Source organism: Zalophus californianus, chromosome 5, assembly GCF_009762305.2.
Source record: "Zalophus californianus isolate mZalCal1 chromosome 5, mZalCal1.pri.v2, whole genome shotgun sequence".
Classification (NCBI taxonomy): Eukaryota; Metazoa; Chordata; class Mammalia; order Carnivora; family Otariidae; genus Zalophus; species Zalophus californianus.
Window position 1 is genome coordinate 18,995,603 of NC_045599.1, and position 12,774 is coordinate 19,008,376.

Genomic DNA, 12,774 nt, shown 5'->3' on the forward strand with positions numbered 1-12,774 from the left:
GACAATGATTTCCATCTCATCCGAATCTATTGTCATGGCCAAAGATGTGTTTCTTTATTCAGAAAGTACCGGCAGTCGGATGAAAAAAAAATTGCTTGAAAGCCTTGTGGGGGCAATTCAAAAAAATGGGAGTAGATCAACTGGAATCACCTATCATTTTATTATCTGGAGCCACATGCTAACGAGGACAAAACAAGAAGTCCCAACAATAACTTGGGTGAGCCCGAGACGGATCGGTGGCCTGATTGGCAAATGCTAAACAATAACTCTTACACCTCTGAGGCCTTCAATCCCCAAATGATCAGAGAGAACAAAGAAAGCCCTGCAAATCAGGAAGATTTTATAATTTCATATCTGCCTGTATTTGTCTGGGCTAAATACAGCCAAGAGCTTTTTAATATTCTCCCCAAAGGATACTTTGAAAACTCACCAAACAGGAATTACCCTGTAAAAAGGCAGAAATACAATGCTCTGCAAACAGTATTTTCTTAGGCTGGGTAAACTGCAAATAAAACAAACACACAGAAAATTAAACGGTAGTTGAAAAGAATAAGAAAGTAACCCAGCCTCCTTTATTTGACATTGTGGATGATTTAAATCGTGGTTCACCCCCTTCCTTGATAAATACGCCGAGGGAATGAATTATCGGTATTTTGATGCCTGCCTCGATGGCCCGGGTCTTGTTTTCAATTTGCTTCGTGGGTTGTGATTTCAGCCCCCCCCCCTCCCCCCCGCCCCGGCAAATTCCTTCCCGTCTTTCCTCTTACCTGCGTAACCTGATTATACCCTGACATGGATACCTCCCAGGGTCGCTTCCCACGGCTCAGAGCCTGGTAGTACGGCGGCAGGCTTTTAGACATCTGCACTGACTCACTGAATCTATTCTTCCGCTCAGTAGGATGCCCCGAAGAAAGGTTCTCAAGCAGGGTCTAACAGGATCTTTATGAGTTGGGAGTTTATTTTTCCCTCTTTAGGGGAATCGCTTTGCTAGGAGAGAACAGAGGTGCCGAGACCCCGCATCAGCCTCCCTCCCGGCACCCGGCACCCGGCACCAGGGATTTCTGATCAGTCACGACCAGGGAGCGCCCCCATGGAGGATGGCTCGTGAGGCCCTCTAAAACAAAGGAAGTTTCTTTAAGCAGCTGATCTGCATTAGCAGCACTTGATTCTAGATAGGCTAGTGCACCAACAATTCCTCCTGAAAGAGTAACAGTGGCTGAGGAGAACACACTTCCAACTGTGAAGCAATTAGAGAGCTGCTGAATGGCTGACTGCTTGCGTGTGGTCCCCTTAGTTCCCTGGTGGAGCATGCTTGTCGCTCTGCAATTGGATAAAATGGATTGGAATGAGCGCTGTCATATAGAACTGCCAGTTGTTCTACTGTTAATAAAGACACTATTTAGCTATTAATACATCCCATTCTTACATGTTGTGCCCATTCAAACAAAATATCTTTGTTTGCGGAGGGGGTGTGACTGCACCTGTTCCTGATTCGGGAATCTGTGGCCTATGGAGGACCCCTTGTCACTCTCTGCACAACTGTGGTTTCCAGGCAGTGTGTGCTTGGAAAAGAAACAGAGCGACCAGACTGTGGGATTAAAACAAGAACAAGCCAAGCTCCGGGTTCAACGGAGCTGCCATTTCCTCACATGGTTTCTATGTAACCAAAAGCCATGTTTACTACGGGACAAGTTCGAATTCACTGGGAAGCAAATTCCATGTGACTAATGATTCCCTCCCTTTCCCAGGGAGTTATTATGTTTTAAATATTCCTGGGGGGTGAAGCAGGATTCGTGATGGTGATACCAGCAGGTGACAAATGCAGCCGAAGGCAGAGGAACTCACACAAGACACCATTTTCCAGGTAAGTCAAATAGCAAAGCTCTTTCTCCCCACCAGCAAGTACAATACCAGGCTCTTTAGAGCACGGGCTTCAAGGCATCGACAGTGAGAACAGAGAGGTAAGATTTACACACCCAGGTAGAAATAACCCGCACGAAGCAAGTTATGTTGTTTACATTTCTCTGTGGACAGACAGGAAACCCAAAGGATGCCGAGTGGGATCTATCCAAAAAGTGCAGTAACAGCCCAAGGTAGAGCCCCCAGTTAACCACTGCCCCTTGGAGCAATTTCCCTGGGGTTGATGAAGACACCACTCCAGCGCTGGCATGACTACACCACTGTGGCCACCATCACCTGAGTCTGTAGAAGCGTAAGAGACAAGAGAATGGAGACATGAAATTTAAAAGAGTCATCCTCAACCTGTGGGAATGAGGTGTTCCTAGGTGTATGGGTCTGCTTGAGCCACCAAAGCCAAATACCACAGTCTGGGTGGCTTAGCCAACAGAAACTTCTCTCTCACAGTTCAGGAGGCTGGGAAGTCCAAGATTAAGATGCCAACAAGGTTGACTCATTGTGAGGAGTCTTTTCTTGGCTTGGAGGTGGCCTCCATCTTGTTGTGTTCTCACATGGCCTCTCTCTGTGTGCATGGGGTAAGGAGGGAAGGAGAGGGAGAGCTCACCGGTGTCTCTTCTTAGAAGGACACTAATCCTATCATATCAGGTCCCCACCCTTTTGACCTCACTGAGCCTTAATTACCTACTTATAGGTCCTATCGCCAAATACAGTCACATTAGGGATTGAGGCCTCTCCACATAGCTATTTGGGGGGAGGGGACAGTCTATAGCATTAAGTGATGATTTTCCTTTGTTCCTCCTGAGGGGGAAGAGGTAGAAACACACTGTTCAATCCTACAGAAATAATGAGGGTGATTTCAAAAAGGGGAGACAGCCTCCAGAAGGCTCAACGGTCCTTGTGGTTCAGGTGTCTTTGGTGACTGGGGTGACTGGATCTGAGCATTGCCCCAAGGTAACCGTGTTCACCTACTCAAGCCCACTACGTCAGCAGAGGTCATCAGCAGCATCTGGAACTAGATAAAACCAGAGATGCGCGAGCCTGGGGCACTTCTTGCCATGGACATTTTAACTGATCAGTAACAGAAGGCCATCTTTGCCTCCCCCATCTATTCTCTTCATTCTTGCCACAGGAGGAGATTGGAAGAGAACCAAGAGAAAAGGGTGAAGTGACAAGCCAGATCCATTTCACTTCCTCTCTTCTTCATGCTGAGTCCTTCTAACTTGACATCCAAACTGTCCAGGAGATATTTAAATTGGAGATTGGAGAATTAAACCGGCTGATCTGAGTTGGAACTTATAGGCTGCAGTTACAACCAGACTGGCCTTTATATTCATAACCAAAAGGATGGGGAAGTTGTAGAGTCCATCCAATATAAAAAAAGAGAATTGCGCAGAGTTAAAAGCAGGAGCAGGAAAAACAGTTGTAAACTTATGCCATCTTACACTTTACTTAGTTTGTTAGCAGTCCTACTTCTTTATGAGGGAGAAGGTGTAAAAATAAATAATTTGGGAAAGATTAAAAAACAAAGTACCTAGTACAGTACCTACCACAAAGTAGGCCCTCAATATCAATTTGTTGAACGATCACTAAAATCTCCCCTTTTCTCTTTAGGAATTTCTACAAAGGATCAGGGGAATGTGTGTCTTTACAGACTGCTCATCCAGGAGCCCCAAACCACCAAAGATACAGAAAAGATGACAACCAGAAAAATCTGCTAGCATGTCTTTCGAGCAATTCTCTAGCATGATAGCACATCAGTTTAGAACAATTTGTTCACTCCCAACATCACAACCTGCTGCCCTGGTTCTATGGCAGTTTTCTCATACAGATTACTTTTGGAGGACAACTCAGTATGTGACTTCTCCACAGAGGCACTTCCTTTCAGCTTTAACTCAGTTTCCTGCTTCATCAAGCTTCCCAGTGATTACCTCTGCATTGGTATTTGTAGGTCTTGATGTACAGGTGTCTCTTTTCTCAAAATTATTCCTCATTTCCAGCTCCATTCTTCTGGATATTTCTTTCCCATCAATTCATGTGGCCTCTTCACAACAGGGTGGCATGATTTGTCTTTTAAGACCAGGAATAAGGGGATCAGATTTGGTCCCAGTTCTGCCAGGACCAAGGACAAGACCTCTTTTTCGTCCCTCAGTCTGTGCACGGACTCCTACATCAAACCTTTCTTGACCTTTGGGTAGAGGGATTGCTTTCCCTTGCTTCTGTTTTCATGTCTCTCACTCTGCATTTACACCTACTTGTTTATGTGTCTATTCCCTCTACTCAAGTGTGAGCTTTGCACAGTGAGGGTCCTATGCACAGCTGGGTTCCCAGTCTGTGCTATGTATTAGGAGTTCAACGGACATTTTGAAATAATGAATGGACAATCAATATAGGATGCATGGTGTTTGATCTAGTTCTTAATGCTCCCAGCTTCTGTTGACACTGTGACAACACTGTGCTGGGTGAAATAGCGTGGACTCGACTCTCCTGGGTCTACAACTGTTATCATCATTGGATGAATGTGGTCTCTGGCTCCAACACTTCCTACAGCAATTTCATTTTTTATCTCATCTCTCCTCCACTTTCGAAACACTGTGACAGTTGGGCCTCACTGGATGCAAAGAGACAGTATTAAGAGAAGAAGGATGATCCATATCAAATCTTTCTACTCTGACAAGATAAAAAGCTTTTGCTCTCTTAGAGATCAGTGAATCAAAAGAGACCTCGGGAGTGGCCTTGTATTTGGTCCTAGACATCTTTTAATCCGAATGGTATGTAATTCTTCTTCTCAAATATATGGGTTCTAACACAGAAGGTCGGGGTAACCTGATGATCTCAGTACCCAGAGCAGCAATGGGACCAAAAAGAGAACAAAATGTCCCCCGTAAAAGAGGTGCAAAAGTGGGATAAATGGATTTTATAGAACAAAAAATGAAGGTATAGCTTCTTTATAGGAGAGATTTTACTTCTTTGTATTCCTTGATACACATACAACTTTGAAATATAGTAGGTATTCAACACATTCTGAGAGGAAGAAGGATATATCATGGAGAATACTTTCCATAGCAAGTAACTGAAAATCCACAATAAATTGGCTTGCATATAAATGCAAAACTCACAAGGTTTAAGAACTTCAAAGGGTTTGATTAGTTCTACCTTCATTTCTCTGGGATTCCCTTGGGTCTGTCCTCCTCCATGGTAGCTTTATCTTTGGGTTGGCTTTCTCCTTGGTAGTAAAATGACTTCCTCAGGGCCGGACATTCTATTTGCATAATCACACCATCCAGGGGGTGAGAAAAGGCCACTTAAGCTTGAGGGACTGCCTCCTATTTATGAACCATGGCTGAGAAAATGGGAATAAGATTTTACTGACTGGCCTAAGCCAATCAAGTTCCATGTCTGGACCAAGAGGTGGCATCAACCCCAACATAACAACCAATAGGGAAATATCTAGAAGTTGAAAGTAGAGAAATATCCAGAAGTTGAAAGTAGAGAAAGGAAATATCTAGAAGTTGAAAGTAGAGAAAGTAGAGAAAGTTGAAAGTAGAGAGAGGTATCCAGAAATTTCTACAAAATTTCCACAAATTTCTGACTTTCTAGAAAGTCAGAGAGGGAAGGAAGGAAGGAGGGGCTGAAAACAGAAGCAAACCTGTTCTTATACCCAGTCTCTAGGTTATTCATAGCAGAAAGGATGTAAGTCTATACTGGAGATGGTGGTTCACAATGGCAGGAGAAAGAATTCTCATGAGAAACTGCTGTCAAATGTGCTGTCCTCCAAACCTTAGTTTCCCGCAACAAATATTTATTCGATATTTCTAAACAGCTATTGCCTGGCTTGAACTACTACTGCATTAGAAATTTAGGAAGGCCTTCGTGTAGCTTTTTGTATATTACTAATGTACCTTTTTGTAGATTACTAATGTAACATTACAAAGCAACTGAATTCAGCCTTAATAAGTGCAATCACAAAAATTGAAGAGCTGAGAAGGGGTAAATAGTGCAAATTAAGAGCTGCATGTTCATTTAGGAATGTGAAAAGATGCTAAAAAAACTAAATAGTAGGTAAATGGTAAGATTATCCATTTGGCTTACCAATCAATACAATTAAGACTCTTGGTAAAATTGAAAGAATTTCAAATTGGGAACTGTTGCTATTTCTAAAAGTGGCCCTAGAATATTCTGGAAGCATGGTGACTTGTGGGTCTGGAAACTTTATTCTTCATTCAGGTTGGTGTATTTTGTTGGGGTTTAAACAATAAAAAACCTGAAATTTGAGAAGAGAGAAAAAAGCAAGGGCAGGACTACTTTTTGTGTATTTAACCAAGAGATTTACATACAAGGATTAGATGACATTCACCTATAATTGTGGTGATGAATCTACCAAACTGTAAATAATTCAACCCACACACCATTCCTCTCTAGTAAATCTCTACACTAAGGCCTTCCTAAATTTCCAAGATATAGTAAGTATGCTATTTGTTTAGTTCACTTGTTCATTTATAAAGATATGATGGATAAATACACTTCTAGATCCAAATTGAAGAAGAAAATGCAGTAGTAGACAGAAAGTTCAGTGTTCAGTTGTAATTTTCTCACTGAGGAAAAGAAACATTAGTCACTCTGATCCAGAATTTATGAATAAGATGGCATAGTATATGTCTTAAATTATTAATAAACTTGGTAACTCAATGAAAGTTATTCCAGACAAACAATTACTCAAAACATAAATTAATTTTTAAATGGCCAAAAAAAGGTTCTTTCTAATCTCTAGCAAATAAATAATAATAAACCAAAATTTGGTAAAATGTTTTTTCTTGGATCACCTCATTGAGAAGGTGAAGGAGGAGAAAAATAAATAAATATGCAAAATGCTTCAATTTCTTATTCTGGGGATTTAAAATGACTACTAACAGGTCATTTGCAAATATCTTCTCCCATTCCATTGGTTGCCTTTTAGTTTTGTTGAGTGTTTCTTTGCTGTGCGGAAACTTTTTATCTTGATGAAGTCCCAAAAGTTCATTTTTGCTTTTGTTTCCCTTGCCTCTGGAGACATGTCTTGTAAGAAGTTGCTACAGCCGAGGTCAAAGAGATTGCTGTCTGTGTTCTCCTCTAGGATTTTGATGGTTTCCTGTCACACATTTAGGTCTTTCATCCATTTTGAGTTTGTTTTTGTGTGTGGTGTAAGAGAATGGTCCAGTTTCATTCCCAAAACCATTTGTTGAAGAGACTGTTTTTTCCATTTGGACATTCCTTCCTGCTTTGTCGAAGATGAGTTGAACATACAGTTGTGGGTCCATTTGTGGGCTCTCTATTCTGTTCCATGGATCTATGTGTCTGTTTTGTTGCCAGTACCATACTGTCTTGATGATGACAGCTTTGTGATAGAGCTTGAATCTGGAATTGTGATGCTGCCAGCTTTGCTTTTCTTTTTCAACGTTCCTCTGGCTATTCGGGGTCTCTTGTGGTTCCATACAAACACTAGGATGGTTTGTTCTAGCTCTGTGAAAAATACTAGTGCTATTTTGATAGGGAGTACATTAAATGTGTAGATGGCTTTGGGTAGTATGGACATTTTAACGATATTTGTTCTTCCAGTCGAAGAGCATGGAATGTTTTCCCATTTCTTTGTGTCCTCTTCTGTTTCTTTAGTAAGTATTCTATAGTTCTCAGGGTACAGATCTTTTACTTCTTTCGTTAGGTTTATTCCTAGGCATCTTTAGGCTTTTGGTGAAATTGTAAATGGGACCAATTCCTTGATTTCTCTTTCTGCAGCTTCATTATTAGTGTATAGAAATTTGACAGATTTCTGCCCATTGAGTTTGTATCCTGCAACATTACCGAATTCTTGTATCAGTTTTAGCAATTTTTTGGTGGAGTCTTTTTGCATTTTCTACATAGAGTATCATGTCATCTGCAAAGAGTGAAAATTTGACTTCTTCTTTGCCAATTGGATGCCTTTTATTTTTTAATTTTTTATTTTTTTGTCTGTTGCTGAGGCTAGGACTTCAGGAGTGCGTTAAATAGCAGCGGTGAGCGAGGACATCGCTGTCTTATTCCTGACCATAGGAGAAGGGTTTTCATTTGTTCCCCACTGAAGATATTCGCTGTGGGTCTTTTGTGTCTGGCCTTTATGAAGTTCAGCTATGTCCCCTCTATCCCTACTTTGTTGAGGGTTTTTATCAAGAAAGGATGCTGTACTTTGTCAAATGCTTTTTCTGCATCTATTGAGACGATCATATGGTTCTCATCCTTTCTTTTATTTATGTGGTGTGTCACGATGATTGATTTGCAAATACTGAACCACCCTTGCAGCCCAGGAGTAAGCCCCACTTGATCATGGTGAATAATTCTGTTAATATGCTGTTGGATTCGATTTGCTAGTATCTTGGTGAGAATTTTTGCATCCATGTTCATCAGGGATATCGGCCTGTAATTCTCCTTTTTAGCAGGGTCTTTGGTTTTAGAATCAAGGTCATGCTGGCCTCGTAGAACAAGTTTGGGTGTTTTCCTTCCCTTTCTATTTTTTGGAGCAGTTTGAGAAAAATCAGTATTAACTCTTCTTCAAATGTCTGGTAGAGGTCCTCTGGGAAGCCACCTGGCTCTGGCCTTCTGCTTGTTGGGAGATTTTTGATTAAATGGGTGATGGGTATTAAGGAGGACATTTGTTGTGATGAGCACCCAGTGTTGTATGTAAATGATGAATCACTAAATTCTACTCCTTAAACTAATATTACACTGTATGTTAACTAACTGGATTTTAATAAGAACTTGCAACATTTAAAAAAAAAAGACTACTAGGAAATAAAGCCTCTGAGAAATCCTGCAGTTATAACAAATAAATAATAGTGGTTGATTTAGTTTTTATTTCCTATGCTTGAATACTTTTTTTCTGGTAATACTTGTTAACATCCAACACTTGGGAAATACTTTGTTGAGAACATCCTTCTTTTCCATGAGACATCCAGGAATTTTAGCAACAAAATGGCATGTCTTGTGAAGACATAAAAAAAAGATCATCCTTATTGCCTTGAACAGATCCAAATAAATATTTGTATATCTTAACACCCTTAGAGAAAGGTGTTATAATCTTCCTTGTGGTGGTCATTTATTACATCAACCATATTCCTAGCCACTACTTCTAGAACACTACTGTGCACCTAATAAACTTGCAATAAAAACTTATTTAGTGGAAAATACTTCTGAAATTCTAAGGATATTCAATTTTTTTTCAAGTTTATATCTCACATAGAAATACTAATTTTTCCAGCTTTATGCCAATTTAAGTCAGTGGAGATACTAGAAAAAAGTATCTGAAATGAAGCAAGAATAGATTAAAAGTTTGGGTAAAAGTATGGTAAATATTGAAGAGACACATTATTTTATCTTGGTGGTAACTTAATAGTACTCTTCAATACACGAAGAATGATTAGGTGATAAATATTGCAATCACATATTTACTAAAACCTTCGTCCCTTCTCTAGTAAATATGATCTCTCTCCTTTGCAATTTGTTCTATCCTTTTTACCTAAGACGTACTACCCGTATTACAATCATTGCAACCGAATGCAATGGAATACCCTGAAATTTCACAAACCCTGTACTGAGGACTGCTCTAGGTGGGAGGCTAAGGTAAGAAGATGAAAGGACAGTATCTAATCTCTGAAAAGGGAGAGAAAGACCCATATATGGAAGGCCATGTGCCAGCATGGTGGACAGTGGAATCAGATGGCCTGAACTTGAATTCTGGCTTTGCTTTTTTTTTTTTTTTTTTAAGATTGTATTTATTTGACAGAGAGAGACACAGCGAGAGAGGGAACACAAGCAGGGGGAGTGGGAGAGGGAGAAGCAGGCTTCCCGCTGAGCAGGGAGCCTGATGCGGGGCTCGATCCCAGGACCCTGGGACCATGACCTGAGCCGAAGGCAGATGCTTGATGACTGAGCCACCCAGGTGCCCCTCTGGCTTTGCTACTTAGAGATACATGATCTTGCACAGTTTACTGAACTCTCTAACATTAAGCTTCCCATCTGTAAACAGAACCACTAATAAAACCTGCTTTGCACAGAGTTTATGGGAAAGCTAAATGGCAGTGTACAAATATCTGCCCCGTGTTATGCACTTCGCATGGCCTACAAATATTTGTGATGTTCATTAGGTGTTAAATGACTGGAAACAATAGCGTATAAGAGCACGAGAGAAGAGGTGCGAACACATTCTCTGTGAGTGCGGCTAGAAGACCGATTTATTCTGCCTGGAGGGGACACACTCTGGGAAAGTGTCCCAGAGTCTTTGCTAGGCCATGGAGTCAATACAGAGAGGTGGGGGGGGGGGGGGCAGGACACTGCAGATGAGAGGACACAAAGTGGCATGACGCATTCAAGAAAAAAACAAGTCAGGTGGTAGGTTCATTTCCTAAGGCGCCTAGAATAAAGTACCACAATCTGGGTGACTTCAAGCAACCGAGATTCATTGCCCTACAACACTAAAGGCCGCAAGTCCAAAAACAAGATGTCAGCAAGGAGGGCCGTGCTCCTTCCCACACCCATAGGGGAACCACTCCTGGCCTCTTCCTAGGGGCTGGTGGTTGGTGGCAAGCTTTGCCTTTCCTTTGCTTTTAGACAATTCACTGCAAATCCACATCTTCTCATGATTTTCTCCCCGTGTCTCTCTACATCATCTTCCTTTCTTCCTTCTATCTCTGTCTCTATGTCCAAATTTTCCCTTGTTATGGGAGCATCAGTCATCCCGGAGGGCCCATTCTAACAGACTTAATTTTACTTGTAAAGGATCTATCTTCAAATAGGGTCACATTCGGAGGTATTGGGTTAGGACTCCAGAAGTTCAGCCCATAACAGGTGGTACTATTGAGGATAGGATTCACAGTGAAAGAGGAGTTGGGTAGCAAGCAGACAGAGGGGGTCAAGGAGGTTAGAAGAGCCAAACTCTGTGATACTGTGGAGCTTGCACTTTATTTCCTAGGAAACCAAGATGCACAGATGGGTTGTACCCAAGGAGCGGTTGGATCAGACCCATGTTTTAGAAATTACCTCAGCTGGCGGTGGTGAGGAAGGATTGGACCATGGGGGACCCAGGAAGAAAGATATCGTGGGTGTGTATGACACTGTTCAGTGTGACATGGGGATGACAATCGTGCAGGGTCCATCCTAGAGCAGAACCCAGGCTGGTAGAGGAGGAAGAAGATACCGGAGAGATTTGGGCAGCAGAGCAGACCAAGTACCATTGTGCATACTTCACTTTTATCTAGAGAGAGATCCTTGAGGGCAGAGTCTACATATTACTCATTGTGAACCCACTGACAACATCTCAACCATGGCTTCTGTTTTTAGTCAGCTCAGGTTGCCATAGACTGTGGGGCTTAAATGACAGAAATTTAGATTCTCATAGTTCTAGTTCTGGAAACTGGGAGTCCAAGATCAGGGTGCAAGCATGGCTGGTTTCTATTCTGTAGGGCTCTTCGGTTGGCTTACAGGTGGCCACCATCTTGCTATGTGCTCGTGTGACCTTTCCTTTGTGATGCAGGCAGGGAGGCAGTGCGAGCAGATGCACGAGCTCTCTGGTGTCTCTTCTTACAAGGGCACTAATCCCATGGTGGAGTCTCATTCTCATAATTCCATCTATCCCTAATCTCCTCCCACAAGCTCCACCTCCAAATGCCATCACATTGGGTGTTAGGGCTTCATTATATAAATTTTGGGAGGGGGGTACACAAACATTCAGTCCATAATACCTTGTACATAACATTTCATACGGGATTCAAAAAAAAAAAAAAAGTAAGATGAAAGAATATACTCAGCATTGGGATTTAAGTTGCCACATTAAAGACAGGACACCCCGTTCAATTTGAATTTCAAATAAACAACAAATAAATTTTAGTATAAGAATGTCTAATAACTAAAAAGTTATTTGTTATTATATAAAATTCAAATTTAACTGGGGGTCCTACATTTTTTATTTGCTAAATTTGGTAACCCATAGGTATTTTTTTAAAAGGCATAATTCCCAATGCCATGAGACTTCTATACATTTGAGATATGCAACATTTGGAACACATTAATACTAAAAAACACTGTTTATCTGAAATTGAAATGTAACAAGCCCCGTATTTTTATTTGCTAAATCTGACAGTCCTCATTGGGATGATTTGCTGATCAGTAAGTTTGGAAGTCATAAAAAATAATAAAGAAAAAATCCCAAAGGACATAAAACAATACAAAAAAAAAAGAAAAGAATCCACTTTCCTATGCCAATAAAAACCGCAGGCTGTCTATTAGTGTCCCTGCCGGTGGAAATGGTATCTTGCTCTCTTCCCGTAGTATCTATAAATGCGTTTGATAAATATCATCAAATAAACATTTATTGGCATTCCAAAGGATTCTCGATTACGATAAGTTCCAACAGATAGAGAGAGGATCATACCTCTCTTCAACTCTAGCTTTCCAAGTTCTAACCGACTGGAGACGTGCAACCCGAATCTGATTCAAAGGGCCTAGGGGTTTGGGAAACTAACAATGAAACATACGCATCTTGAACCCTGAAGGCTCTCAGCCCCAATGGGCAGCCCACCGAGTCAGCACTCCCGGGCATGCGCCTTGTGGAAGGCTGCATGCAGCTGGCTCACAGGGTTTGCTGAAGAGGACATTGATTTTGATTCTCCTTGGATTCTCCGGGTCTCCATAGAGCCCGCTGCCCCATTTTGTTCTTGCCCGCTCTCTGGCCCTGGTCTCCCACCGCATGCCGTGACGGGTTTGTTCGTGTCGCTGCCTACCTTGCACACGGACTCCTTGTGCGAAGCACCCCCAAGAGATTCCGCACCTCCAGCTGGAGGGTCAGGGCTCTCCCGG

At 41.7% G+C, this 12,774-nt stretch overlaps 1 long non-coding RNA gene across 1 annotated transcript in view; it reads left to right on the forward strand.

The window, feature by feature from the left end:
- The first annotated feature begins 1,601 nt into the window (after positions 1–1,601).
- Positions 1,602–12,774, forward strand: part of LOC113929527 — a 31,382-nt gene continuing 20,209 nt past the window's right edge. The window contains exons 1-2 of the long non-coding RNA XR_003522229.1: positions 1,602–1,864; positions 3,529–4,685. This is a non-coding gene — a long non-coding RNA (uncharacterized LOC113929527). The remainder of the gene's footprint in view (positions 1,865–3,528; positions 4,686–12,774) is intronic.